Raw genomic sequence first — 12,152 nt, 5'->3', positions numbered from 1 at the left:
CATGTATATATCACCTCAATACCGGTGCCCCCCGCACATTGACTCTGTAACACCCTGTATATAGCCTCCACATTGACTCTGTACCGGTACCCCCTGTATACAGCCTCCACATTGACTCTGTACCGGTACATTCTGTATATATGCCCCCCCCCCCATGGTACTGTACAGGTCAGGCTACGCTGTGCACCTATGTGTCTTTGTTTGTAAACACTGCCTGTCTGAGTGTCTGAGTGTGTGCTGCACACTAATGTTGATCTGACCACATCTTAGTCTGCAGACCCACTGAGAGCCCTGGCTCTGATCTGACCACATCTTAGCCTGCAGACCCACTGAGAGCCCTGGCTCTGATCTGACCACATCTTAGCCTGCAGACCCACTGAGAGCCCTGGCTCTGATCTGACCACATCTTAGCCTGCAGACCCACTGAGAGCCCTGGCTCTGATCTGACCACATCTTAGCCTGCAGACCCACTGAGAGCCCTGGCTCTGATCTGACCACATCTTAGCCTGCAGACCCACTGAGAGCCCTGGCTCTGATCTGACCACATCTTAGCCTGCAGACCCACTGAGAGCCCTGGCTCTGATCTGACCACATCTTAGCCTGCAGACCCACTGAGAGCCCTGGCTCTGATCTGACCACATCTTAGCCTGCAGACCCACTGACTCACACCCCCCAATGTACTGTACAGGTCAGGCTACGTTGTGCACCTATGTGTCTATGTTTGTATACACTGAGTGTCTGCTGCACACTAATGTATGTTAGATGGATAAAAAACAGGGTTCACTAACTTCTTCCAATTCTGAAATAGCTCTTCAAGCTGCCCATTTAATTTACATTTAAAGATATCTGAAATAATAAACCTTAAAAGAGTTGATTATTTTTTAATTGAGAGTATGAATCATACAGAAGGGCTCTGAGTGATTAGCTGCTGAACCATCTAGTGAAGGACCTGTCAGGCTGATAGATAGTCCTTAATGCATCATCTAGTGAAGGACCTGTCAGGCTGATAGGTAGTATTTAAGGCATCATCTAGTGAAGGACCTGTCAGGCAGATAGATAGTATTTAAGGCATCATCTAGTGAAGGACCTGTCAGGCTGATAGGTAGTATTTAAGGCATCATCTAGTGAAGGACCTGTCAGGCTGATAGATAGTATTTAAGGCATCATCTAGTGAAGGACCTGTCAGGCTGATAGATAGTATTTAAGGCATCATCTAGTGAAGGACCTGTCAGGCTGATAGGTAGTATTTAAGGCATCATCTAGTGAAGGACCTGTCAGGCTGATAGGTAGTATTTAAGGCATCATATAGTGAAGGACCTGTCAGGCTGATAGATAGTATTTAAGGCATCATCTAGTGAAGGACCTGTCAGGCTGATAGCATTTAAGGCATCATCTAGTGAAGGACCTGTCAGGCTGATAGATAGTATTTAAGGCATCATCTAGTGAAGGACCTGTCAGGCTGATAGATAGTATTTAAGGCATCATCTAGTGAAGGACCTGTCAGGCTGATAGATAGTATTTAAGGCATCATCTAGTGAAGGACCTGTCAGGCTGATAGATAGTATTTAAGGCATCATCTAGTGAAGGACCTGTCAGGCTGATAGATAGTATTTAAGGCATCATCTAGTGATAGAAGTATTTAAGGCATCATCTAGTGGAGGCTGATAGATAGTATTTAAGGCCTGTCAGGCTGATAGATAGTATTTAAGGCATCATCTAGTGAAGGACCTGTCAGGCTGATAGATAGTATTTAAGGCATCATCTAGTGAAGGACCTGTCAGGCTGATAGATAGTATTTAAGGCATCATCTAGTGAAGGACCTGTCAGGCTGATAGATAGTATTTAAGGCATCATCTAGTGAAGGACCTGTCAGGCTGATAGATAGTATTTAAGGCATCATCTAGTGAAGGACCTGTCAGGCTGATAGATAGTCCTTAATGCATCATCTAGTGAAGGACCTGTCAGGCTGATAGATAGTATTTAAGGCATCATCTAGTGAAGGACCTGTCAGGCTGATAGATAGTATTTAAGGCATCATCTAGTGAAGGACCTGTCAGGCTGATAGATAGTATGTAAGGCATCATCTAGTGAAGGACCTGTCAGGCAGATAGATAGTATTTAAGGCATCATCTAGTGAAGGACCTGTCAGGCTGATAGATAGTATTTAAGGCATCATCTAGTGAAGGACCTGTCAGGCTGATAGACAGTACTTCAGGCTCCATTTATAAAACCAGTGATTAAAGTGATTAAAAGATGGAGTGGCCTGCCCTACTGCCTGTCTGTCCCGTCCGTGAATTCTATCTAAGAACTATTGTAGGGAGGAACAGATGGCCTAGGAGCAGACACAGTGTGAGTTCAGACTGGCACCCAATTCCCTACTGTATATAGTAGGACTACTTTAGACCAATAGTCAATGAGGCTGAGAGAGGAGAGGAGAGTTTCTCTAGCAGCTTCATTTTAGCATCTCTAGAGAGCCTAAATCAAGTCCTTCATTCTACCAGACACTCCGGAGTGGACTAGTCTTATCTATTCAGATTGGTGTTGTCACCATTCCAGTGTCACCATTCCAGTGTCACCATTCCAATGTCACCATTCCAGTGTCACCATTCCAATGTCACCATTCCAATGTCACCATTCCAGTGTCACCATTCCAATGTCACCATTCCAGTGTCACCATTCCAGTGTCACCATGCCAGTGTCACCATTCCAGTGTCACCATTCCAATGTCACCATTCCAGTGTCACCATTCCAATGTCACCATTCCAATGTCACCATTCCAGTGTCACCATTCCAATGTCACCATTCCAGTGTCACCATTCCAGTGTCACCATTCCAATGTCACCATTCCAGTGTCACCATTCCAATGTCACCATTTCAGTGTCACCATTCCAGTGTCACCATTCCAGTGTCACCATTCCAGTGTCACCATTCCAGTGTCACCATTCCACCATACTAGAAGTTCCTCGGCAAAAAAAGAAAACACGAAACAGACTCAAATCTATGCTCTAAAATCTACTTTTGTAAAAATAAAGAATACTGTGTGCTATAGCTTGCAAAAATAAATGAAATGTGACTCTGGGTGACAAGATAAGGAAGGCTGTTTTGTCCAACATTAAGAAGGTTAATTCCTCGAGACATTTAGACCGCTTCCTGTTTCGTTTCCTTTGCTTCCTGGTATCGTGACAACACTAATTCAGGTAGTTACTGCCTTCACGCTGACTGAATGGGAGACCTTCTCCCCTGTTCATAATGTCTTTTTCTGTTAATGCCATTCTTTTATTAACGTATTGCCTTTATTCAACCTGGTAAGCCAATGGGAAGACATGCCCTTTGACGACCTGAGATCGCTCGGCCTACCAGCTTCCTGCTGAAAAGAAAATACTTGAACCTCTAGCTGAATTCAATAGGGCCATTGATGTGACAAGGCATTAAGTAGGAAAGACTTCACACTTTGTTCAGGCGGATTGACGCAGTGAATGAAATGTCATTTCCAAGCCTCGACTAATAGCAATAACAGTCATGTAGTTACGGCTTCCAATCATTTCAAATCACCTTGCACTTTGGTTCCCGGGAAGAAAAGGCAGCTATTGGAGGAACTTGGAGAAACAACTCAGAGTGTGATGGCTGCCCCTGAAGTAACCCTGCCAGACTCAGAGTGTGATGGCTGCCCCTGAAGTAAACCCTGCCAGACTCAGAGTGTGATGGCTGCCCCTGAAGTAACCCTGCCAGACTCAGAGTGTGATGGCTGCCCCTGAAGTAAACCCTGCCAGACTCAGAGTGTGATGGCTGCCCCTGAAGTAACCCTGCCAGACTCAGAGTGTGATGGCTGCCCCTGAAGTAACCCTGCCAGACTCAGAGTGTGATGGCTGCCCCTGAAGTAACCCTGCCAGACTCAGAGTGTGATGGCTGCCCCTGAAGTAAACCCTGCCAGACTCAGAGTGTGATGGCTGCCCCTGAAGTAACCCTGCCAGACTCAGAGTGTGATGGCTGCCCCTGAAGTAACCCTGCCAGACTCAGAGTGTGATGGCTGCCCCTGAAGTAAACCCTGCCAGACTCAGAGTGTGATGGCTGCCCCTGAAGTAACCCTGCCAGACTCAGAGTGTGATGGCTGCCCCTGAAGTAAACCCTGCCAGACTCAGAGTAAACTGGCTTGAAAGACTCTTTTATTTCACGCAGAACAACAATAAAAACAACAAATCCTATATGGAAATAAATAACCATTTTGCTGTATGTCTGTTCCATTGTTAACTTTTGCCGTAGATATTCTCCTGTCTGAGAGAGCTACCGCTCAACTCCAGCCACTTTAATAATGGGAATTGATGGGAAATGATGTAAAATATATCACTAGCCACTTTAAACAATGCTACCTTATATAATGTTACTTACCCTACATTATTCATCTCATATGTATACGTATATACTGTACTCTACATCATCGACTGCATCCTTACGTAATACATGTATCACTAGCCACTTTAACTATGCCACTTTGTTTACATACTCATCTCATATGTATATACTGCACTCAATACCATCTACTGTATGCTGCTCTGTACCATCACTCATTCATATATCTTTATGTACATATTCTTTATCCCCTTACACTGTGTATAAGACAATAGATGATTTGATTTAGATTTGTAGCTCTAATAGGAGCTGACAGAGGAGACACAAACACAGTCGTATTGAAAAGGTTACCTGACTGAGCCCAGACACCTCCCCCTGCTGCAGCGGCTCGGCGATGGAGGGAGTGATTGAATAGGTTACCTGACTGAGCCCAGACACCTCCCCCTGCTGCAGCGGCTCGGCGATGGAGGGAGTGATTGAATAGGTTACCTGACTGAGCCCAGACACCTCCCCTGCTGCAGCGGCTCGGCGATGGAGGGAGTGATTGAATAGGTTACCTGACTGAGCCCAGACACCTCCCCTGCTGCAGCGGCTCGGCGATGGAGGGAGTGATTGAATAGGTTACCTGACTGAGCCCAGACACCTCCCCTGCTGCAGCGGCTCGGCGATGGAGGGAGTGATTGAATAGGTTACCTGACTGAGCCCAGACACCTCCCCCTGCTGCAGCGGCTCGGCGATGGAGGGAGTGATTGAATAGGTTACCTGACTGAGCCCAGACACCTCCCCCTGCTGCAGCGGCTCGGCGATGGAGGGAGTGATTGAATAGGTTACCTGACTGAGCCCAGACACCTCCCCTGCTGCAGCGGCTCGGCGATGGAGGGAGTGATTGAATAGGTTACCTGACTGAGCCCAGACACCTCCCCCTGCTGCAGCGGCTCGGCGATGGAGGGAGTGATTGAATAGGTTACCTGACTGAGCCCAGACACCTCCCCTGCTGCAGCGGCTCGGCGATGGAGGGAGTGATTGAATAGGTTACCTGACTGAGCCCAGACACCTCCCCCTGCTGCAGCGGCTCGGCGATGGAGGGAGTGATTGAATAGGTTACCTGACTGAGCCCAGACACCTCCCCCTGCTGCAGCGGCTCGGCGATGGAGGGAGTGATTGAATAGGTTACCTGACTGAGCCCAGACACCTCCCCCTGCTGCAGCGGCTCGGCGATGGAGGGAGTGATTGAATAGGTTACCTGACTGAGCCCAGACACCTCCCCCTGCTGCAGCGGCTCGGCGATGGAGGGAGTGATTGAATAGGTTACCTGACTGAGCCCAGACACCTCCCCCTGCTGCAGCGGCTCGGCGATGGAGGGAGTGATTGAATAGGTTACCTGACTGAGCCCAGACACCTCCCCCTGCTGCAGCGGCTCGGCGATGGAGGGAGTGAACACTACGGAGCCGTCCAGTGGTCTTCCCTTCAGGAAGTGCTTGCCAGCCTCGAAGATCTCCACCTCAATCATCTTCCCCTTGAACTCTGACCTCTTGGGCACCAGCACCTGACACAGGAAATATGAAATGGGGTGGGGGTTAGAGGTCAATGTGTGAAATACATTGAACATGGGATAAACTGTTGTCAGAGAAGCATGGCGTAAAAACAGGTGATGCATCACCACCCGCTCAGTGTTGTAACGGTGCACCTGGACACTACTGGAGGTTTCTTAAAGTCACGTGGACCAGTTTAGGAGGATTCAAATGGCCTGGTGGTGTTGGATGCCAAGGAGACATGGGGAGACAGGTCGCCTAGTGGTTAGAGTGTAGGGACGGCAGGTAGCCTAGTGGTTAGAGTGTAGAGGCGGCAGGTCGCCTAGTGGTTAGAGTGGAGGGGTGTCAGGTAGCCTAGTGGTTAGAGTGGAGGGACGGCAGGTAGCCTAGAGGTTAGAGTGTTGGGACGTCAGGTAGCCTAGTGGTTAGAGTGGAGGGGCGTCAGGTAGCCTAGTGGTTAGAGTGTAGGGGCGTCAGGTAGCCTAGAGGTTAGAGTGTAGGGGCGTCAGGTAGCCTAGAGGTTAGAGTGGAGGGGCGGCAGGTAGCCTAGTGGTTAGAGTGTTGGGACGTCAGGTAGCCTAGTGGTTGGAGTGTAGGGGCGGCAGGTAGCCTAGTGGTTAGAGTGTTGGGACGTCAGGTAGCCTAGTGGTTAGAGTGGAGGGGCGGCAGGTAGCCTAGTGGTTAGAGTGTTGGGACGTCAGGTAGCCTAGTGGTTAGAGTGGAGGGGCGTCAGGTAGCCTAGTGGTTAGAGTGTAGGGGCGTCAGGTAGCCTAGAGGTTAGAGTGTAGGGGCGTCAGGTAGCCTAGTGGTTAGAGTGTAGGGGCGTCAGGTAGCCTAGAGGTTAGAGTGTAGGGGCGTCAGGTAGCCTAGTGGTTAGAGTGTACGGACGGCAGGTAGCCTAGTGGTCAGAGTGTAGAGGCGTCAGGTAGCCTAGTGGTCAGAGTGGAGGGACGGCAGGTAGCCTAGTGGTTAGAGTGGAGGGACGGCAGGTAGCCTAGTGGTTAGAGTGTAGGGACGGCAGGTAGCCTAGTGGTTAGAGTGTAGGGGCGTCAGGTATCCTAGTGGTTAGAGTGTAGAGGCGTCAGGTATCCTAGTGGTTAGAGTGTAGGGGCGGCAGGTAGCCTAGTGGTTAGAGTGTAGGGGCGTCAGGTATCCTAGTGGTTAGAGTGTAGGGACGGCAGGTAGCCTAGTGGTTAGAGTGTAGAGGCGTCAGGTATCCTAGTGGTTAGAGTGTAGGGACGGCAGGTAGCCTAGTGGTTAGAGTGTAGAGGCGTCAGGTATCCTAGTGGTTAGAGTGTAGGGGCGTCAGGTATCCTAGTGGTTAGAGTGTAGAGGCGTCAGGTATCCTAGTGGTTAGAGTGTAGGGACGGCAGGTAGCCTAGTGGTTAGAGTGTAGGGGTGTCAGGTATCCTAGTGGTTAGAGTGTAGGGGCGTCAGGTATCCTAGTGGTTAGAGTGTAGGGGCGTCAGGTATCCTAGTGGTTAGAGTGGAGGGACGGCAGGAAGACTAGTGGTTAGAGTGTAGGGGCGTCAGGTATCCTAGTGGTTAGAGTGTAGGGGCATCAGGTATCCTAGTGGTTAGAGGGGAGGGACGGCACGAAGACTAGTGGTTAGAGTGTAGGGGAGACAGGTAGCCTAGTGGTCAGAGTGGAGGGGCGGCAGGTAGCCTAGTGGTTAGAGTGTAGGGGAGACAGGTAGCCTAGTGGTCAGAGTGGAGGGGCGGCAGGTAGCCTAGTGGTCAGAGTGGAGGGGCGTCAGGTAGCCTAGTGGTTAGAGTGGAGGGGCGTCGGGTAGCCTAGTGGTTAGAGTGTAGAGGAGGCAGGTAGCCTAGTGGTTAGAGTGTAGAGGAGGCAGGTAGCCTAGTGGTTAGAGGCAGGTAGCCTAGTGGTTAGAGTGGAGGGGTGGCAGGTAGCCTAGTGGTTAGAGGCAGGTAGCCTAGTGGTTAGAGGCAGGTAGCCTAGTGGTTAGAGGCAGGTAGCCTAGTGGTTAGAGTGTAGAGGAGGCAGGTAGCCTAGTGGTTAGAGTGGAGGGGCGTCAGGTAGCCTAGTGGTTAGAGTGTAGAGGATGCAGGTAGCCTAGTGGTTAGAGTGTAGAGGAGGCAGGTAGCCTAGTGGTTAGAGGCAGGTAGCCTAGTGGTTAGAGTGGAGGGGTGGCAGGTAGCCTAGTGGTTAGAGGCAGGTAGCCTAGTGGTTAGAGGCAGGTAGCCTAGTGGTTAGAGGCAGGTAGCCTAGTGGTTAGAGGCAGGTAGCCTAGTGCTTAGAGTGTAGAGGCGGCAGGTAGCCTAGTGCTTAGAGTGTAGAGGCGGCAGGTAGCCTAGTGCTTAGAGTGTAGAGGCGGCAGGTAGCCTAGTGCTTAGAGTGTAGAGGCGGCAGGTAGCCTAGTGGTTAGAGTGTAGGGGCGTCAGGTAGCCTAGCGGTTAGAGTGTAGAGGCGTCAGGTAGCCTAGCGGTTAGAGTGTAGGGGCGTCAGGTAGCCTAGCGGTTAGAGTGTAGGGGCGTCAGGTAGCCTAGTGGTTAGAGTGTAGGGGCGTCAGGTAGCCTAGTGGTTAGAGGCAGGTAGCCTAGTGCTTAGAGTGTAGAGGTGGCAGGTAGCCTAGTGGTTAGAGTGTAGGGGCGTCAGGTAGCCTAGCGGTTAGAGTGTAGAGGCGTCAGGTAGCCTAGCGGTTAGAGTGTAGGGGCATCAGGTAGCCTTGCGGTTAGAGTGTAGGGGCGTCAGGTAGCCTAGCGGTTAGAGTGTAGGGGCGTCAGGTAGCCTAGTGGTCAGAGTGTAGGGGCGTCAGGTAGCCTAGTGGTCAGAGTGTAGGGGCGTCAGGTAGCCTAGTGGTCAGAGTGTAGGGGCGTCAGGTAGCCTAGTGGTTAGAGTGTAGGGGCAGGCAGGTAGCCTAGTGGTTAGAGTGTAGGGGCGGCAGGGTAGCCTAGTGGTTAGAGTGGAGGGACTGCAGGTAGCCTAGCGGTCAGAGCGTTGGACTAGTAACCGAAAGGTTGTAAGATTGAATACCCGAGCTGACAAGGTAAGAAAAATCTGTCGTTCTGCCCCTGACCACTGTTCCCCTGACCAAGGCAGTTAACGCACTGTTCCCCTGACCAAGGCAGTTAACCCACTGTTCCCCTGACCAAGGCAGTTAACCCACTGTTCTCCTGAACAAGGCAGTTAACCCACTGTTCCCCTGACCAAGGCAGTTAACCCACTGTTCCCCTGACCAAGGCAGTTAACCCACTGTTCCCCTGAACATGGCAGTTAACCCACTGTTCCCTTGACCAAGGCAGTTAACCCACTGTTCCCCTGAACAAGGCAGTTAACCCACTGTTCCCCTGACCAAGGCAGTTAACCCACTGTTCCCCTTACCAAGGCAGTTAACCCACTGTTCCCCTGAACAAGGCTAGTTAACCCACTGTTCCCCTGACCAAGGCAGTTAACCCACTGTTCCCCTGACCAAGGCAGTTAACCCACTGTTCCCCTGACCAAGGCAGTTAACCCACTGTTCCCCTGACCAAGGCAGTTAACCCACTGTTCCCCTGAACAAGGCAGTTAACCCACTGTTCCCCTGACCAAGGCAGTTAACCCACTGTTCCCCTGACCAAGGCAGTTAACCCACTGTTCCCCTGAACAAGGCAGTTAACCCACTGTTCCCCTGACCAAGGCAGTTAACCCACTGTTCCCCTGACCAAGGCAGTTAACCCACTGTTCCCCTGACCAAGGCAGTTAACCCACTGTTCCCCTGAACAAGGCAGTTAACCCACTGTTCCCCTGACCAAGGCAGTTAACGCACTGTTCCCCTGACCAAGGCAGTTAACCCACTGTTCCCCTGACCAAGGCAGTTAACCCACTGTTCTCCTGAACAAGGCAGTTAACCCACTGTTCCCCTGACCAAGGCAGTTAACCCACTGTTCCCCTGACCAAGGCAGTTAACCCACTGTTCCCCTGAACATGGCAGTTAACCCACTGTTCCCTTGACCAAGGCAGTTAACCCACTGTTCCCCTGAACAAGGCAGTTAACCCACTGTTCCCCTGACCAAGGCAGTTAACCCACTGTTCCCCTTACCAAGGCAGTTAACCCACTGTTCCCCTGAACAAGGCTAGTTAACCCACTGTTCCCCTGACCAAGGCAGTTAACCCACTGTTCCCCTGACCAAGGCAGTTAACCCACTGTTCCCCTGACCAAGGCAGTTAACCCACTGTTCCCCTGACCAAGGCAGTTAACCCACTGTTCCCCTGAACAAGGCAGTTAACCCACTGTTCCCCTGACCAAGGCAGTTAACCCACTGTTCCCCTGACCAAGGCAGTTAACCCACTGTTCCCCTGAACAAGGCAGTTAACCCACTGTTCCCCTGACCAAGGCAGTTAACCCACTGTTCCCCTGACCAAGGCAGTTAACCCACTGTTCCCTTGACCAAGGCAGTTAACCCACTGTTCCCCGGTAGGCCGTCATTGTAAATTAGAATTTGTTCTTAACTGACTTAGTTAAATAAAGGTTAAATACAATAATGCCAGTTGAAGCCAGTAAAAGGTTTAGAGTTGTCCTCCTCCAGTCCCAGCCAATGGGAGTACAGTACAGCAGGGGATGTGTCCTCCTCCAGTCCCAGCCAATGGGAGTACAGTACAGCAGGGGATGTGTCCTCCTCCAGTCCCAGCCAATGGGAGTACAGTACAGCAGGGGATGTGTCCTCCTCCAGTCCCAGCCAATGGGAGTACAGTACAGCAGGGGATGTGTCCTCCTCCAGTCCCAGCCAATGGGAGTACAGTACAGCAGGGGATGTGTCCTCCTCCAGTCCCAGCCAATGGGAGTACAGTACAGCAGGGGATGTGTCCTCCTCCAGTCCCAGCCAATGGGAGTACAGTACAGCAGGGGATGTGTCCCAGCCAATGGGAGTACAGTACAGCAGGGGATGTGTCCTCCTCCAGTCCCAGCCAATGGGAGTACAGTACAGCAGGGGATGTGTCCTCCTCCAGTCCCAGCCAATGGGAGTACAGTACAGCAGGGGATGTGTCCTCCTCCAGTCCCAGCCAATGGGAGTACAGTACAGCAGGGGATGTGTCCTCCTCCAGTCCCAGCCAATGGGAGTACAGTACAGCAGGGGATGTGTCCTCCTCCAGTCCCAGCCAATGGGAGTACAGTACAGCAGGGGATGTGTCCTCCTCCAGTCCCAGCCAATGGGAGTACAGTACAGCAGGGGATATGTCCCAGCCAATGGGAGTACAGTACAGCAGGGGATGTGTCCCAGCCAATGGGAGTACAGTACAGCAGGGGATGTGTCCTCCTCCAGTCCCAGCCAATGGGAGTACAGTACAGCAGGGGATGTGTCCTCCTCCAGTCCCAGCCAATGGGAGTACAGTACAGCAGGGGATGTGTCCTCCTCCAGTCCCAGCCAATGGGAGTACAGTACAGCAGGGGATGTGTCCTCCTCCAGTCCCAGCCAATGGGAGTACAGTACAGCAGGGGATGTGTCCCAGCCAATGGGAGTACAGTACAGCAGGGGATGTGTCCCAGCCAATGGGAGTACAGTACACCAGGGGATGTGTCCCAGCCAATGGGAGTACAGTACAGCAGGGGATGTGTCCCAGCCAATGGGAGTACAGTACACCAGGGGATGTGTCCCAGCCAATGGGAGTACAGTACAGCAGGGGATGTGTCCCAGCCAATGGGAGTACAGTACAGCAGGGGATGTATTGTTAAACTACACATCAGTGTGCACAGCTTGCTCCTAGCAGCCCCTGGAGTATGGGAACGGGGCTTAGTGTTCCAGCTCGGAACGCTGTGTCATTCCCAGTATTCCCAAGGCAGATATAACCCCCGTTCCTTCCTCCACTGCTCCCTGAGATTACACACTTATATATGCATCAGGTCCTATAGAAAAGTTGGATCCAACCTCCACACAATTGGATTTAAAGATGGTTGTGCAGAGGAGATTAATCTACAGGGGTTTGGGGTTGTAATGGCCTTCATTATGTTGTGGTTGGTTGGTAGTGTTGGTATTAGCCTGGCATTTAAACTGATTAGCCTGGCATTTAAACCCCCTTCCCCCATCAACCCCCCCCTTCCAAAGCCCCCCTTCAACCATCAACAGCACCCCATCCATGGGGGAAGGGGGGCTGTTGATGGGGAAGGGAGGGGGCTGTTGATGGGAGGAAGGGAGGGGGCTGTTGATGGGAGGAGGGGAGGGGGCTGTTGATGGGAGGAGGGAGGGGGCTGTTGATGGGAGGAAGGGAGGGGCTGTTGATGGGAGGAAGGGAGGGGGCTGTTGATGGGAGGAAGGGAGGGGCTGTTGATGGGGGAA

At 51.5% G+C, this 12,152-nt stretch overlaps 1 long non-coding RNA gene across 1 annotated transcript in view; it reads right to left on the bottom strand.

Annotated features, from left to right (window-relative positions):
- LOC135568885 (uncharacterized) overlaps window positions 1-4,754 on the bottom strand; it is a 40,993-nt gene extending 36,239 nt beyond the window's left edge. Inside the window, exon 1 of the long non-coding RNA XR_010462759.1 lies at window positions 4,699-4,754. This is a non-coding gene — a long non-coding RNA (uncharacterized LOC135568885). The remainder of the gene's footprint in view (window positions 1-4,698) is intronic.
- Window positions 4,755-12,152: the final 7,398 nt, after the last annotated feature.

The sequence above is a fragment of the Oncorhynchus nerka genome, unplaced genomic scaffold (assembly GCF_034236695.1).
Source record: "Oncorhynchus nerka isolate Pitt River unplaced genomic scaffold, Oner_Uvic_2.0 unplaced_scaffold_1354, whole genome shotgun sequence".
NCBI lineage: Eukaryota > Metazoa > Chordata > Actinopteri > Salmoniformes > Salmonidae > Oncorhynchus > Oncorhynchus nerka.
The sequence above is the reverse complement of the archived record's forward strand: the minus strand, read 5'-3'. Positions and strand labels throughout refer to the sequence as shown.